This window comes from Ostrinia nubilalis, chromosome Z (genome assembly GCF_963855985.1).
Source record: "Ostrinia nubilalis chromosome Z, ilOstNubi1.1, whole genome shotgun sequence".
Taxonomy (NCBI): domain Eukaryota; kingdom Metazoa; phylum Arthropoda; class Insecta; order Lepidoptera; family Crambidae; genus Ostrinia; species Ostrinia nubilalis.
In genome coordinates this window covers 21,543,518-21,558,734 of record NC_087119.1, presented here as the reverse complement: position 1 = coordinate 21,558,734, position 15,217 = coordinate 21,543,518, and the positions used below count along the sequence as shown (strand labels likewise).

Below are 15,217 nucleotides of genomic sequence, written 5' to 3'. Positions count from 1 at the left end.
GTGTGACGCATCTAACACCTGCGCCGGAGCTGTGCTACAACAATACCAGCATGACAAGTGGCAACCACTGGGCTACTTTTCAAAGAAATTCTCCGATACGCAACAACGATACTCGACGTACGACCGAGAACTACTGTCAATTTACATGGCAGTAAAACATTTTCGCAAAATGTTTGAAGGCAGGCAGCTCACTATATTCACCGACCACAAGCCAATCACTTACGCCCTGCTGAAGAAAACATCTGACACTGAAACTCCACGTCGTACCCGCCAGCTACTATTTATCAGTGAGTTCACAAGTGATATTCGTCACATAAGTGGGAAAGAGAACATTGTTGCCGACTCGCTCTCTCGCATAGAAGACATAACATGCCCGAGTACTATTGACTACGATCAACTTGCATTGGCACAAGAAAAAGACAGCAATTTAACAACACTTATGAAGCAAGACAATTTACACTTCAAGAAAATTGCAATGTCTAATAGTGCAAGTATCTACTGTGAGACATCTACCGCAAACGTAAGGCCGTATCTACCTCAAGACTTTCGACGTATAGCATACAACGCAATACACAACTTAAGTCATCCTGGCATTCGCACAACCCGAAAAATGCTCACTGAAAGATACTTTTGGCCATCGATGAACGCCGACATCAGCAACTGGACCAAAGCGTGCATACCATGTCAAAAGGCCAAGATAGACCGACATACCAGCAGCAACTATACCTCATTTCCACCAACTGAGAGATTTCAACACCTACACGTCGATATCGTCGGGCCACTACCGCCTTCACAGCATGGCCATAGATATCTACTCACAATGATAGACCGCACAACCCGTTGGCCGGAAGCCGTACCTCTGCACGAGATAACCGCCGAGACAGTAGCCAGACACGTCTACGAAGGATGGATCTCACGATTTGGGTGTCCCTCTACACTGACGAGTGACCAAGGACGCCAGTTCGAGAGCCAACTTTTCACATCACTCACTAAACTACTTGGCATAGAGAAGACAAGAACTACCGCATATCATCCGCAGTCCAATGGAATTGTAGAACGGTGGCACCGAACTCTCAAGACCGCCCTTACTGCGAGCCTAAACAGCCGTAACACTAAATGGCTTGACGCTTTACCTACCGTTCTGCTGGGACTACGAGCTGCAACAAGACAAGACACCGGAGTAAGCGCCGCACAACTGACCTACGGAACTAACATAAGATTACCGGGAGATTTCTTCAATAACACCCCGATGACGTCACTACAAAATATGGACTACACCTACGTGGAACGATTACGTCACACTATCAACGAATTCAAAGCCGCTGAACCAGTAAGACACAACACTAAAACTTTCGTGCACAAAGATCTCCAATCCTGCGAAAGTGTATTTCTGCGCATCGACTCCGGCCGAAGATCACTGCAAGCGCCGTATGAAGGCCCGTATCCTGTGCTACGGCGAGATGACAAAGTATTTCGCATAAAACTACCCGACCGCGAAGTCAACGTCTCGATCGATCGACTAAAGCCTGCTTACACACTCAACGAAGACATTAACGATCACAACATCACTACCGACATCACTACGAAGACGCCCGCGACCACTACAACCACGACGAGAACACGATCCGGAAGAATAGTGAAACCAGTTGTACGCTTCGCTTGAGGGGGAGCTATGTGGCGACACCACATGACATACGTCCGCATCATACCGGCAGCACCGCCGCACTGGACGATGAGAGCTGCTTTGCCCTAGACTACTACTAGACTTTTTATTTTAATATGTCGGTAATCTGTTTTTATTTATTTATTGAAGTACCCTTGTTTTTGTGTAATATTTATGTTGTGTGAAACAAACCTATACTAACTTCTTGCTGTCCTTATTTATCTTGCTTATTAATTAATATTCGTGTACCGTCTTTTAAATGTTATTTCCATGTTGTATGAAACAGATGTATTTGTAAGTTCAGGCTATCTCATTCTAAATTCAGTATCAATAATTTGTGTACCCTCCATCTTATTTATATTTGTGTAGTGTGAAATAGACATACTGTTCTCCTTCTGTCTCGCTCTGACCGTTTATTATAATGTTTGTAGGTAATCGTTTTATTGTCTCACCCTAAAATGTTTGTAGATGTTATCTCTGAAATAGGTATATGTTTTGTCCTTGTCTAATATTGTAAATATTTTCCTATATAAGACCGTCCGTTTTCAAAATAAATGTTCATTGTAATTTGGAGTCAGCCTTTAATTGACCACACATAGCCCCTCTCAACAGTAAATACAAACTTATTATACATATTAACACCCAGACCCATCACAGAAATTAAAATTGAACCAAACCCAAACTTGATGCGATTGTGTCGTTTTATTGCGAATTACCTTCCAGCTCCATCATTAGACCCCAATTACTATATAGAATTCAAATACTCATCAATACAAAACGAACGAGCCCAAACTCGATGCATTTAAGTCGTTTTATTATAGAGTTCCTATGGCCACCTTCCAGCTCCATCATCAGATCAGTTCCATGTCATCATAATATTGCATGGTCATCCAAATCACATGTCGATGGTGGAAGTATCAATTAATGTAAGGGACATTTTGGCCAAAATGAGTTATATATACCAACGGGTTCAGAATTTTCGGCTCTATCGATTGGTATACTTGAAATGTTGATATCTTTAAAAAAATGTCCCTTACCTTAAACATTTTTAGTCGTCTGAATACGACTTTTGGGGAAATAAATGATTTAAAAAACGTAAATTCCTTTTAATAATACAATTCAGCCCTTACCCTAAACTGTTGGTTTTAACTTTTGAACTCATTGAACCTTACTTCATTTTAAATTTTTTGATTTATCATAATTAGGCCCTTACGTTAATATGCTTATAGGATATCAATTACTTTTTTTGGTGGTGATATGCATTTAATGCCTCCCACTCCTACTACACTTATGAACACTAAGTTGTCTTGTCTCTATCTTTTTTCTGTTCATTTTTACGCAGTTGGGTTTTTGACCGAGGCAGGGGCTGAAGGCTCTTCAGAAGCTGTTCAATTCCGTCATCCTCGAAGGAAAAACGCCTACGGTATGGCACAGAAGTGTGGTGATACTCTTCTTCAAAAAAGGCGACAAAACCTTGTTGAAGAATTATAGACCCATCTCACTTCTGAGCCATGTCTGACAAGCAGTTTTCGAGAGTCATTACGAATCGTCTCGCTCGTAAGCTCGATGACTTCCAGCCTCTCAAACAAGCCGGTTTCCGAAAAGGCTTTAGTACACCACATACATACGCCACGGCAGATTATACAGAAGACCGAGGAGTATAGTCAGTCACTTTGCCTGGCGTTTGTGGACTATGAGAAAGCTTCGATCGAGACCTGGGCAGTACCTACTACAGTTTCTCCAACGGTGTCAAATTGACTATATCGATACATCGAAGTGTTGAAAGGCTTGTACGAAAACGCCACAATGTCGTTCCGTCTTCAGGATCAAGACTCGAAACCAGTTGCAGCAGCAGACAGGGGGAACTGAAAACTCCGAAACTGTTCACCACCTGGAGAACTGCTTCTGGACTGGAACGGATTCGGCATAAATATCAACGGTGAGTAAATAACCCACCTTCGATTCGCACTCTAAAGGTTGGATACTCTACACTCGGCAGTTGTTGACAATTATATATACCTAGTACAAACAGTCCAGTTAGGCTGTTTATAGTGTCATGCGGACCGTCCAGTGCGGATCCGCTCCACACAGCCGATCTGTAAACTTCGAGGAAGCGTTTTAGAGTAATGCGGTCCGCAGGAATCGCTCGCTCCCTAGCAGTTCATACAGATTGGCTGTGCGGAGCGATCCGCACTGACGATCCGCGTGACACTAAAACCAGCCTTAGGTAGGTCCAACTTCGAGGAAGAGGTCAATCGTCGAATCCAACTCGGCTGGCAACGTTCAGGAAGCTTCGCGATATTCTTACGTCTGAAATATCGCACTGTCTCAAGACAAAAGTCTTTGATAACTTATGGATCTGAGACGTGGTCGCTTACTGTGGGCCTCATAAGAAGACTCAAGGTCAAAGGCGATGGAGCGTGCTATGCTCGTAGTGATTGAACCAGAAATGACGTGATCCGCAGGAGAACCAAAGTGACTGACATAGTCCGCAGAATCGCTAAAATCAAGTGGCAGTGAGTGGAGCTCGTAGCTTGCAAAGCTGATGGCCGCTGGGGCAGAAAAATTCTTGAGTGGCGACCACGAGCTGGAAGACGTAATGTGCTGCAGACCTCCACTAGGTCGACCGACGATCTGGTGAAGGTTGTAGGAGGTGCCTGGATGCGGGCGGCGCAGGACCGGTTGTTGTGGAAATCCTTGGGGGAAGACCTTTGTCCAGCAGTGGACGTCATTCGGCTAAAACGAACGAACGATGATTGAAAAAAAAAACCTAACTGCGTAAAAATGAACAGAAAAAGATAGAAACAAGACAACTTGTTCACAAATGCAGACGTACGCATCATCAGTGACTAAATGTTTTGTTGGTGATGTGTATTTGATGCCTCCAACTGCATTTGTGAACACTAAGTTGTCTTGTTTCTATCTCTTCTCTTCGTTTTGTTAATGGAAACTCGAATGCAACCTCTACTTACATCAGGTTTCAATGTTAAAATTGTCAAGTTACAATAATATTACTGTCGTATTTATTCTTAAATGTACCTTACAACATACATGACATTCCATACTGTGAAATTTCAACATTGTAAGGTACAGTCAAGCTCGTTTCTTTAATGTAAGGGACATGCTATCTTTTAAACTACCCGTTTTTAGAAAATTTGGCGTTTATATTATGAAAGAACAGAAAATTCTAAGAAACTTTGCCATAGAAACTATTTAAATCGTAACATCACATAAAAAGATATTGAGGTATAAAGAAAAAAAAAAACGTTTTTTGGCTCTCCTGAAAAGTCGTGTTTTGTCCCTTACAGTAATTGATATTTCCACCATCGATGTGTTTGCGAAATTTCAGCTTAATCGGTTGCCTGGAAGTGGGTCTTAATTTAGCTTGCAAGATTCCACCCATACAAATATGAGCCAGTCACTGTAATATGACGTCACGCACATTAAATGGCGGGCCGGCCGCCGCCCGCACTTTTAAAATTCAATATCTTGGAAACTAATTGACGTATCGAAATAATTCTTTCACGTGTATTTTTTATTTTTAACAGAGAATACAGAAAGCTAAAAAACAAAATTAGTGAACATTCTTCATTGTTTCGTCAAACACAGTAAATATTTGGAAAAAAAAAAACTTATCAGGTCCTTACGACCCGATGTCGCACTAAAGGTACCTAAACAAATATCGTTTAGTGCTTTTATAGCGTCTAATCGACCCGTTGACAGATGACTTTATGGTCACTGATCACGGTCGAGATCGGTATACTAAGAGAAAATCAACCTTGGGATTTAAAAAAAATAAAGAGGTAAAAATTATGATGTCGGGTTCAGGGATAACAGAAGTAAGAAATTATTTTACATAGCGCCTCTAGTCCCAAACTAAGCAAAGCTTGTAATTTAAACAAACATGGCAATGTACCTACCATTCTGCTTGCTTATTGGCCGCTAAGCCCTTGGCCAACTCAGTAAACGACCAATGACGGACGATTGTCACTCAACCACAAAGTACCACGTAAATTAAAATATATTTTTTAATTAAAAATATTAACCAATTATATTTTAGTTAGATCAAATATATTTTAAAGTTTAGTTATACATAGATCCAATGATATTAAAGAACTATAGATATGTTACGTTCATAGAAATTACGATTTTAATCCGTGCCGAGCTATTCCAAATTGCACACATTGACAAATGTAACTGATAAGTGAAACAAAAGATACGAAATAGCACGCAAATGAAAGAGATAGCTATAGTTTTAACGATTCTGCACTAACTAATCTATGTCCGCAGCGCACGCATCCTTATCGCTCTAACGTCAAAACAAGATCGCTTTCTCTTTCTTAACTTGAACATGGCGCATGGCGTCTTGATTGCTTGCATAAATAATTGAAAATATAAATAGATACTAAATAATTTTGCATAATCACATGTGGTAAGAGATCCCTTGTATTTTGTTTACTTTAGTCATAATTGGTACACTTTCGAAACACACACGATGGCATTTTTTATTTATTTTGGTAAGAACACAGGAACTTACGGTGTGGTACGCACGCGATTGCGCACGACGCAGGCCACACGAAGACTAAACACAAGACGTCCCAATTGGGACGTATTTGAGTATTCACAGCGCGAGCGCTTATAACATATCTGCTTTTGTTTTTATATAATATCATTGCATAGATCGAAATTTATTTATTAGGTGATCAATATTAAAAGGCAAACTTGGTATAAAAATCATCAGATTAACAAAATTAAAGATCAATAACTAAAAAAGAGGATCAAATATTATTTTTGTTTACCAAATATTAAAAGAGTACGTTAAACATAAATATTATGTTACCTTAAATGAAGATCTGTTAAATTATGGCAACCCAGTAACATCAAATAAACTATATAATGTTGGTACTTCTGCTAATCCGCTAATGTTGGCTCTGTGTGTTTTTCATAAGTAATAAATCTCTTGCTCGTTGTCTGTTCAACCGAACGCTGTGTTTTATTAGGTTATGGGCCCAGGACGCCCGATTATTTAGAATTCGATCAGTATAACAGTACAGAATGCAGTTCTTAGATTATTCAGTTTAGAATTTGAAGAGTGCAGTGAGAAAATACTGAAAACGATAATTGTAGAAGAAAAGTAACCTCAAAATGGCTGCCAGTTCTTTTCTTATGAACGTCCCGAAGTTAAAGGGGCGTGAGAACTTCAGCGAGTGGGCATTTGCTGTGGAAAACATGCTTATTCTGGAGGGAATGTCGGAATGTATTAAGCAAGAACCTACAACAGCGACTGCAGATTTCATCGCGAACGATGCAAGAGCAAAGGCCAAGTTGGTTTTAACCATTGACCCATCACTATATGTTCACATTAAGAATGCTACGAGTTCAAGGGACCTGTGGAATAAATTGCAGACCATGTTTGATGATAATGGATTTTCAAGGCGAATATCATTGTTACGGAGTTTGATATCGATTCGCCTAGATAGTTGTGAATCCATGACAAGCTATGTCACGCAAATCATTGAGACGGCACAGAAGTTAACAGGAACCGGTTTTGCTGTGAACGATGAGTGGATCGGCTGTTTATTATTGGCAGGACTGCCGGAAAAATACTTCCCAATGATAATGGCAATAGAGCATTCCGGGATTGCCATTACTGCTGATGTAATAAAAACCAAACTTATTGACTTGGCGGGAAATGATTGTGAAGCAGGAAGTGCATTTTGGAGTAGTAGAGGGCAGCACAACAGCAACAATTACTACAAAGTTGGTAGTTCTGACAAGCAACATGGCGGAGCCCGTCCTAATGTAAACAAAACTGACAGATCGAAAATTAAATGCTACAAATGCAAACAATTTGGACATTTTATGAATCAGTGCACGCAAAACGATCAACCATCGGATAAAATAAAGACGACAAACGCTTTTTCTGCTGTGTTTTTAAGCGGCAAGTTCAGTAAACAAGATTTCTACTTGGATAGCGGCGCGAGTGTTCACATGACTCCAGATGTAAATATGGTACAGAACGTATCGAGCACAAACATCAAAGAAATTGTAGCAGCTAATCAGAGCCACATGCCAGTATTGTGTTCAGGGGATGTTGAAATCTTGACTGTTACCCCAGATTGCATGTATGAAGTCACCCTGAAAGACGTTTTGTGTGTGCCTAACCTCGCCACGAACTTGATATCGATCAGTCAGCTTGTCAAGAATGGCAATAAAGTAGAGTTCCAAGAAAATAGTTGCTATGTTTACAATAAGGCGAACAGTCTGGTGGCTGTAGCAAATCTAACTGATGGTGTGTATAAAATGGTCTTGGAACAGAAAAAGTGTTTATTTTCATCGGGTTCATCAGCTAGCAGTGAAGTCTGGCACAGACGACTAGGCCACTTGAATGTTAACGACCAAAACAAAATGAGAGATGGTGCAGTCACTGGAATATCCTACCCTGGTAATGAAGTCATCAGCAGGAATACATGCACAGTGTGTTGTCAAGGGAAGCAATCGCGCTTACCATTTGGTCATGCAGGAACAAGAAGCAGCGAGCCCTTGGAAATAGTCCATGCTGATGTCTGCGGCCCAATGGAAGTTTCTTCAATAGGCGGAGCAAGGTACTTCCTAATTTTTGTAGATGACTTTACTCGTATGGTATTTGTTTATTTTCTCAAAGAAAAAGGTGAAACTTTTAAATATTTCAAAGAGTTTAAATTCATGGAAGAAAACCAACAGAGTAAAAGAATTAAAATATTCAGGACTGATAATGGTACAGAGTTTTGCAGTAATATATTTGAAAATTTCCTCAAAGATAGCGGCATCATTCATCAAAAAACTAATGCTTACACTCCTGAACAAAATGGCTTGAGTGAGCGTGCAAATAGAACCATTGTTGAGCGAGCTCGATGCTTATTATTTGATGCAGACTTAGACAAAAAGTTTTGGGCAGAGGCAACAAATACCGCGGTCTATCTTAAAAATCGATCGACAACATCTGGACTAAATAATAAGACACCATATGAGCTCTGGACAAGCAAAAAGCCTGATTTGAGTCATGTTCGCATATTTGGTAGTAATGTTATGGTCCATGTCCCAAAGGAGAAAAGACACAAATGGGACAGTAAGGCACAGAAACATATCCTAGTAGGCTTCTCAGAGAATGTCAAAGGCTATAGAGTCTATGATCCAATCAAAAAGTGTGTGACTACAAGTCGTGATGTCATCATTCATGAGAATACTGAAAGGAGCTGCTTTACTGATTCAAGTGTATCTATTTCAGTGGGGGAGTGTGACACAGCAGAGGAGCTGGACCGTGATGAACAGAAAAATGATGCGAGCAAGTTACAAACAAAGATTGACCATAATGCACTGGATGTTTCACTTGATTATGATGACTGCGCTCAGAGTGAGTTGGATAGTATACAAACAATAATGGAGGATGAACTTGAACAGCCCGAAGACCCAGAACCAGTTCCAGTAGTTCACAAACGTATCAGAAAGAAACCAGATCGTTACGGCTGGATGGCTAATTCTAGTTTGGCATCATGTTGTGAGTCTTTCAATGATCCATCCAGCATAAAAGAAGCTTTAGAAAGTCCTGATAAAGAAAAATGGATTGAAGCTATGCAGGAAGAACTTCAAGCCTTCAAAGAAAACAATGCCTGGAGTCCAGTGAGTGAGTTACCTTCAGACAAAACTCTAGTACAGTGTAAGTGGGTTTTCAAAAGAAAAGTTAACAGTGATGGCAGTGTGCGGTTTAGAGCACGTTTAGTAGCTAAAGGCTTCACTCAGAGGCCAGGAATTGATTATCAAGAAACATTTTCTCCTGTAGTTAGACATACAACTCTCAGAATGTTATTTGCATTGTCTGTACAGCTGGGGCTCGATATAACGTATTTGGATGTAAAAACAGCCTTTTTAAATGGTGATCTTAAAGAGGACATTTATATGTTACAACCTGATGTATGTGGTGATGCAAATAACAAGAAAAATATTGTAAAGTTAAATAAAGCAATTTATGGTCTAAAACAATCTTCGAGATCTTGGTATGAAAGAGTTGAGAAATGTTTAACTGAATTGCAATTTAAGAAAAGTCATTTGGAACCCTGTGTTTTCACTAAAATAAATAATAATGTTAAAATTATTATTGCACTTTATGTCGATGATTTTTTTGTTTATTCAAACTGTAAAACTGAAACTGAAAAATTGATTTCTGTATTGAGCTCTAACTTTAACATTAAAAATCTGGGACAGGTTCAAAATTGCTTGGGAATGAGAGTTAATATTGACAAAGATTTAAATGTAATTACCTTAGACCAGGAACAGTACATTGAACAATTGTTGGAAAGATTTAACATGTCTAATTGTAAAGGAAGTAGAACTCCAATGGAATGTAAACTAGATATTGAAAAAGGTGATGTTTGTGATTCAACTATACCATACCAAGAGTTAATTGGTAGCCTTATGTATTTGTCTGTGCTCACAAGGCCTGATATATCATTCAGCGTTAGTTTTCTGAGTCAATTCAATAAATGTTATACAGAAGTTCACTGGGGTTATGCTAAAAGAATTCTTAGATATTTACAGAATACTAAAAGTAATTGTATTAAATATGTAAAGAGTAATCCAGGGCTTGTGGGGTATGTAGATGCCGACTGGGCTAGTAACTGCATTGATCGCAGATCATATACAGGTTATTGTTTTTTAATGTCAGGTTCACCCATCTCTTGGGAGAGTAGAAAACAACAAACAGTTGCCCTATCAAGTATGGAGGCAGAATATATGTCTATAGTCCAGTCATTTAAGCTTAAATTAGGTAAGAATCTCGGAATTCGAGATACCCAGCTGTAAGTCTGTAAATACTTGTATATTGACACCCTAAAAGTTGTCTCAAAACCTACATATGGTAGGGTGTAAGCAACTATTAAATTTTAAGGTCAAAGGTCACAAAAATCGGTTTTTTGCGCTTTTTTTGGAAATATCTCATTTCCTATGGGTTTTTTGCTATTTGTATTTATTATCAATATTGTAGAATACTAAATTCTCTACAAATTTTGTTTAAAAAAATTTTTTATACGGTGAACCGTTTTCGAGATAGAGGGCGGAGAGCGCGCGGTCACTGCATCACTTCAGGTCTACTTAAGTGGTTTAGGTTTTTCATACAAAAGGATTTTCCCGCTAATTCCCGTGGGAATTTCGGTAATTACTTGTTGTAAATAAGCTTTAAGTTTACTAAGGTACCTACATGCCAAATTTCAAGCGTCTAACTTCCGTTAAGCGTTTAGATTTTTCATACAAAAGGATTTTCCCGCTAATTCCTGTTCCCGTGGGAATTCCTAAGTAAACTATAACCTGCCCAGGTGTATGAAGAATAATTGTACCAAGTTTCGTTAAAATCCGTCAAGTAGTTTTTGTTTCTATAAGGAACATACAGACGGACAGACAGACACAAAAATTTTACTGATTGCATTTTTGGCATCAGTATCGATCACTAATCACCCCCTGATAGTTATTTTGAAAATATATTTCATGTATAGAATTCTGTCCGTCTGTATGTTCCTTATAGAAACAAAAACTACTTGACGGATTTTAACGAAACTTGGTACAATTATTCTTCATACACCTGGGCAGGTTATAGTATACTTAGGAATTCCCACGGGAACAGGAATTAGCGGGAAAATCCTTTTTTATGAAAAATCTAAACGCTTAACGGAAGTTAGACGCTTGAAATTTGGCATGTAGGTACCTTAGTAAACTCAAAGCTTAGTTACAACAAGGAATTCCCGAAATTCCCACAGGAATTAGCGGGAAAATCCTTTTGTATGAAAAATCTAAACCGCTTAAGTAGACCTGAAGTGATGCAGTGACCGCGCGCTCTCCGCCCTCTATCTCGAAAACGGTTCACCGTATAAAAAAAGTTTTTAAACAAAATTTGTAGAGAATTTAGTATTCTACAATATTGATAATAAATACAAATAGCAAAAAACCCATAGGAAATGAGATATTTCTAAAAAAAGCGCAAAAAACCGATTTTTGTGACCGTTGACCTTGAAATTTAATAGTTGCTTACACCCTACCATATTGTAGGTTTTGAGACAACTTTTAGGGTGTCAATATACACGTATTTACAGACTTACAGCTGGGTATCTCGAATTCCGAGGTGAACTTACTATAATGACTGGACTACTATTACAGAAGCATCTAAAGAAGCTATATATTTGAGATCTCTATATCATGAAATAACTGGAAATTTGTATTCTGTTTTGTTATATAATGATAGCCAAAGTGCACAGAAGTTGGTGGCAAATCATGTGTGTCAAGAAGAAGCAAGCACATTGACGTAAAATATCATTTTGTTAAGGATGTTATTAATGACAAAATTGTAACTTTAAAATATTTGCCCACAACTGCTATGCCTGCTGATGTTATGACTAAATCTCTAGGGGAGAGGGGGGCAGCTTTGAACAATTTTCATAGTTTATTAAATATCTTCTAAATTTGACTGATTTCATTAATTTTTTCTTCCTAGATAGAGGTCATGGTTATCACACAACAAAATAATGATGTTCTTCTTAATTGTTCATGAACGCTTATTAAGATATTTACATTTTTGCACAGACCTGTAAATGTTCAAAACTGCCCCGTAGTCGGGGCAGCCTTGAACACGCCTGGGGCAGTTTTGAATTAGTATTTTTTTCAATGAAATAAAACTGAATATTTATGAATATGTATTTTTTAAATAATTAATAAATAAAATTCTAAATGATCAGTGTCATTTGGGATCAATTTAACATGTTTATTTTATTTTAAATTAATCTGTACAAAATAACACAAAACTTGGGGATATTATTAAAAAAAAAGTAAACATAAGATATATCAATTAACTAAATACTAATAAACTTTCTGTTTAATGACACATCAAAGACAAAACTGCATAATTTTAAAAATATCAATCAACTACTAAAACAAGCTTTTGCCCGGACTTCACCCAGCTTGAAATTTTATCTTTTACAGTAAAGCAATCTGCTTATTTTTATGTAAGAACCTTCTACGAAGTATTAGAAAACTTAAAGTTTCATAATACCACTGAAAAAAGAAAATTGATAAAGTTCAAAGGTGCCCCAACCATTTCGTTCAAAGCTGCCCCATGGGTATATTTCCAGAAAAAAACATAAATTTCATAACGGAACATACTTTTATGTTGCAATTTCTTATCAAATCTTTATTGAAACTATTTAAACTTCCATATAGTAAACAAACCACTCACTATTTTATAAAACTACGTCCACAAAAACCTTAGAACCAAAATAAAAAAGTGCGAAAGTGGCAGTCAAAAACAAAAAAGCACTTTTACCGGTTAACCTACAGTTAAATATTAAAAATGAGATGTGACAGCTATGCGCATCAGTGCTGGCAATATAAATTATGATTTATACCATTGTAGCCTAAACCAGTGATTTTTAAATTCATTTGTTCTAAGCTGCCCCTGTCCAAAGCTGCCCCCCTCTCCCCTAAGTCCTATAAAGCATTATAAATGTATAGAAGGATTGGGTCTTGGAAAAATTTAAGGTTAAAAATTAAAACAAGTTTGTAAAGTTATAAGTTTATTTGCTGTAGTGGGGGTGTTAAATTATGGCAACCCAGTAACATCAAATAAACTATATAATGTTGGTACTTCTGCTAATCCGCTAATGTTGGCTCTGTGTGTTTTTCATAAGTAATAAATCTCTTGCTCGTTGTCTGTTCAACCGAACGCTGTGTTTTATTAAGATCATTCATAATTTATCCGTAGATCAACTAATATAGACCCAATAATTAATATAAAGATAAAATATAATAAAATACATCATTTATTTTTAAAAGTGCACATACAAAAAAGATCAATTAGTTTTTAGAGGATCAAATAACATTGTCCCAAATAAAACATACCTTAACGACCTGGTTTTTCTTGTATTAGAAAACAACTAAAAAACAAGTGAAAAAAATCATGTTTTTTTTCTAATTAAATCCATTCTTACTCCCTTAAAATGTATGAAACTTGTGTCTGTTTTCTACTTACTAATAGATAATTTTATTGGATATCGCATGATATAAAATTTTTGCTTATTAATGTTAAGTTACCCACGATATCACTTGTATTTGAAGGAAGAGGTGAAAACTAAAAATTAAAAACTTAAATCCTTGTAATTTTGCGAGAAATGGGTCAAGCCCCAAATTTGAAGTATTTTCATCGATAAAATTGTCCATAGATTACGCCCTTAAAGCTTGATCACTACATGCCCGGACACACTGTATAGTTTTGATAGACTATCGTTATGTGTTTGTACACGTACACACACAAGTAAAGCTCACTCGCCTTCGTGAGTTGCAAGAACTATAATATCTATCTACCAGTTAGTCATTGCTTGCGCAGCCTGTTTCGGTATTGATGGTGCATGGAAAAATACTCAATACTCGCGTATTTTTCTATTTTTCAAGTACGGATTGTGTTCACGGAATGAAAATAAGCCTTTGTAAGGATTCCGAGTGTAGAATGCCTTTAATTTGAATTTGGGACTAAATTTTCTTGCCTCTCTTTGTAAGTTCACTCTTTTGTCTTTCTATTTCTATTGCCACGAAATTTGAGCATTTTTCAGATTTAAAGGGATCTTTATACTATCGTGTCTATTTAATTCTATTATATCGTTGTCCATGTTATTTTTAAATTTGGGTTTTGTGAGACATCAAAATAAATCAGATTTATAGTTTATGAATTAATGAATAGACCTTTAATGGATTTAATAAATCAGAGTACAAAACCTTCGCCGTTTCGTGCCACCGGCACGTATACTCAATGTTCGCTGTACAATCACAAGCGGGTAGTAACATGAATGCTGTCTATGTTGCGGCGCCACGGGACTTTAAGATTGAGTGGATTTTCGCTTCGGAGCGAACTTACGAAGTCTATAGACCTATAAGAGGTAAAATGCACTGAACACACGAAGGAACTTTGGTTAATGTTTAGTTTCAAGTAACTCGACTTTACAGTTTCGATTGTTTGTAACATTGAAGATCATGTTGTTTCAGCAAATTTTTATCGAATCAATAAGTGTATTATTATGATGCTTTTTGCTTTTGTTTAGCTCTTAATCTTCGGAAATGTATCATGTCATTTTATTCCCCGAAATAATTACGTTTTATTTCAATTTTTTAAATCACAATTTGCCAATTGGCAGACATATCATTATTGTGTTTTAACACAACCCTCTATAAACCTCCCATTGTGCGTTAGTATCAGTTACACAGTTAACTGATTTGTCCTCAGGGCAGATATCATCCAAATTAGCCGACAAAGTGCAGACGGGAGGGATAATGTGTTCGCGTTCATGCTCCCCCAACTGATATTGTTAAAAGCTTTTAAAAACTGACCGATGCAGATGCCCCCTACTCCTTGCCATTAAAGCATCCGATAGCCAGTAGGGTAATTCAAGTGCAATCTGTCATTTCAATCTATTCTATTTGTCATTTAGCTTGTTTAATCTGTGCTGAATAAAGTGCACAATATTTAAGCAGGATATGGTTGCACGC

At 37.6% G+C, this 15,217-nt stretch overlaps 1 protein-coding gene across 2 annotated transcripts in view; it reads left to right on the top strand.

The window, feature by feature from the left end:
* The window catches only part of LOC135086553 (arf-GAP with Rho-GAP domain, ANK repeat and PH domain-containing protein 2), a 264,488-nt gene that overhangs the window by 126,005 nt on the left and 123,266 nt on the right, over positions 1-15,217 (top strand). The window lies entirely within an intron of this gene.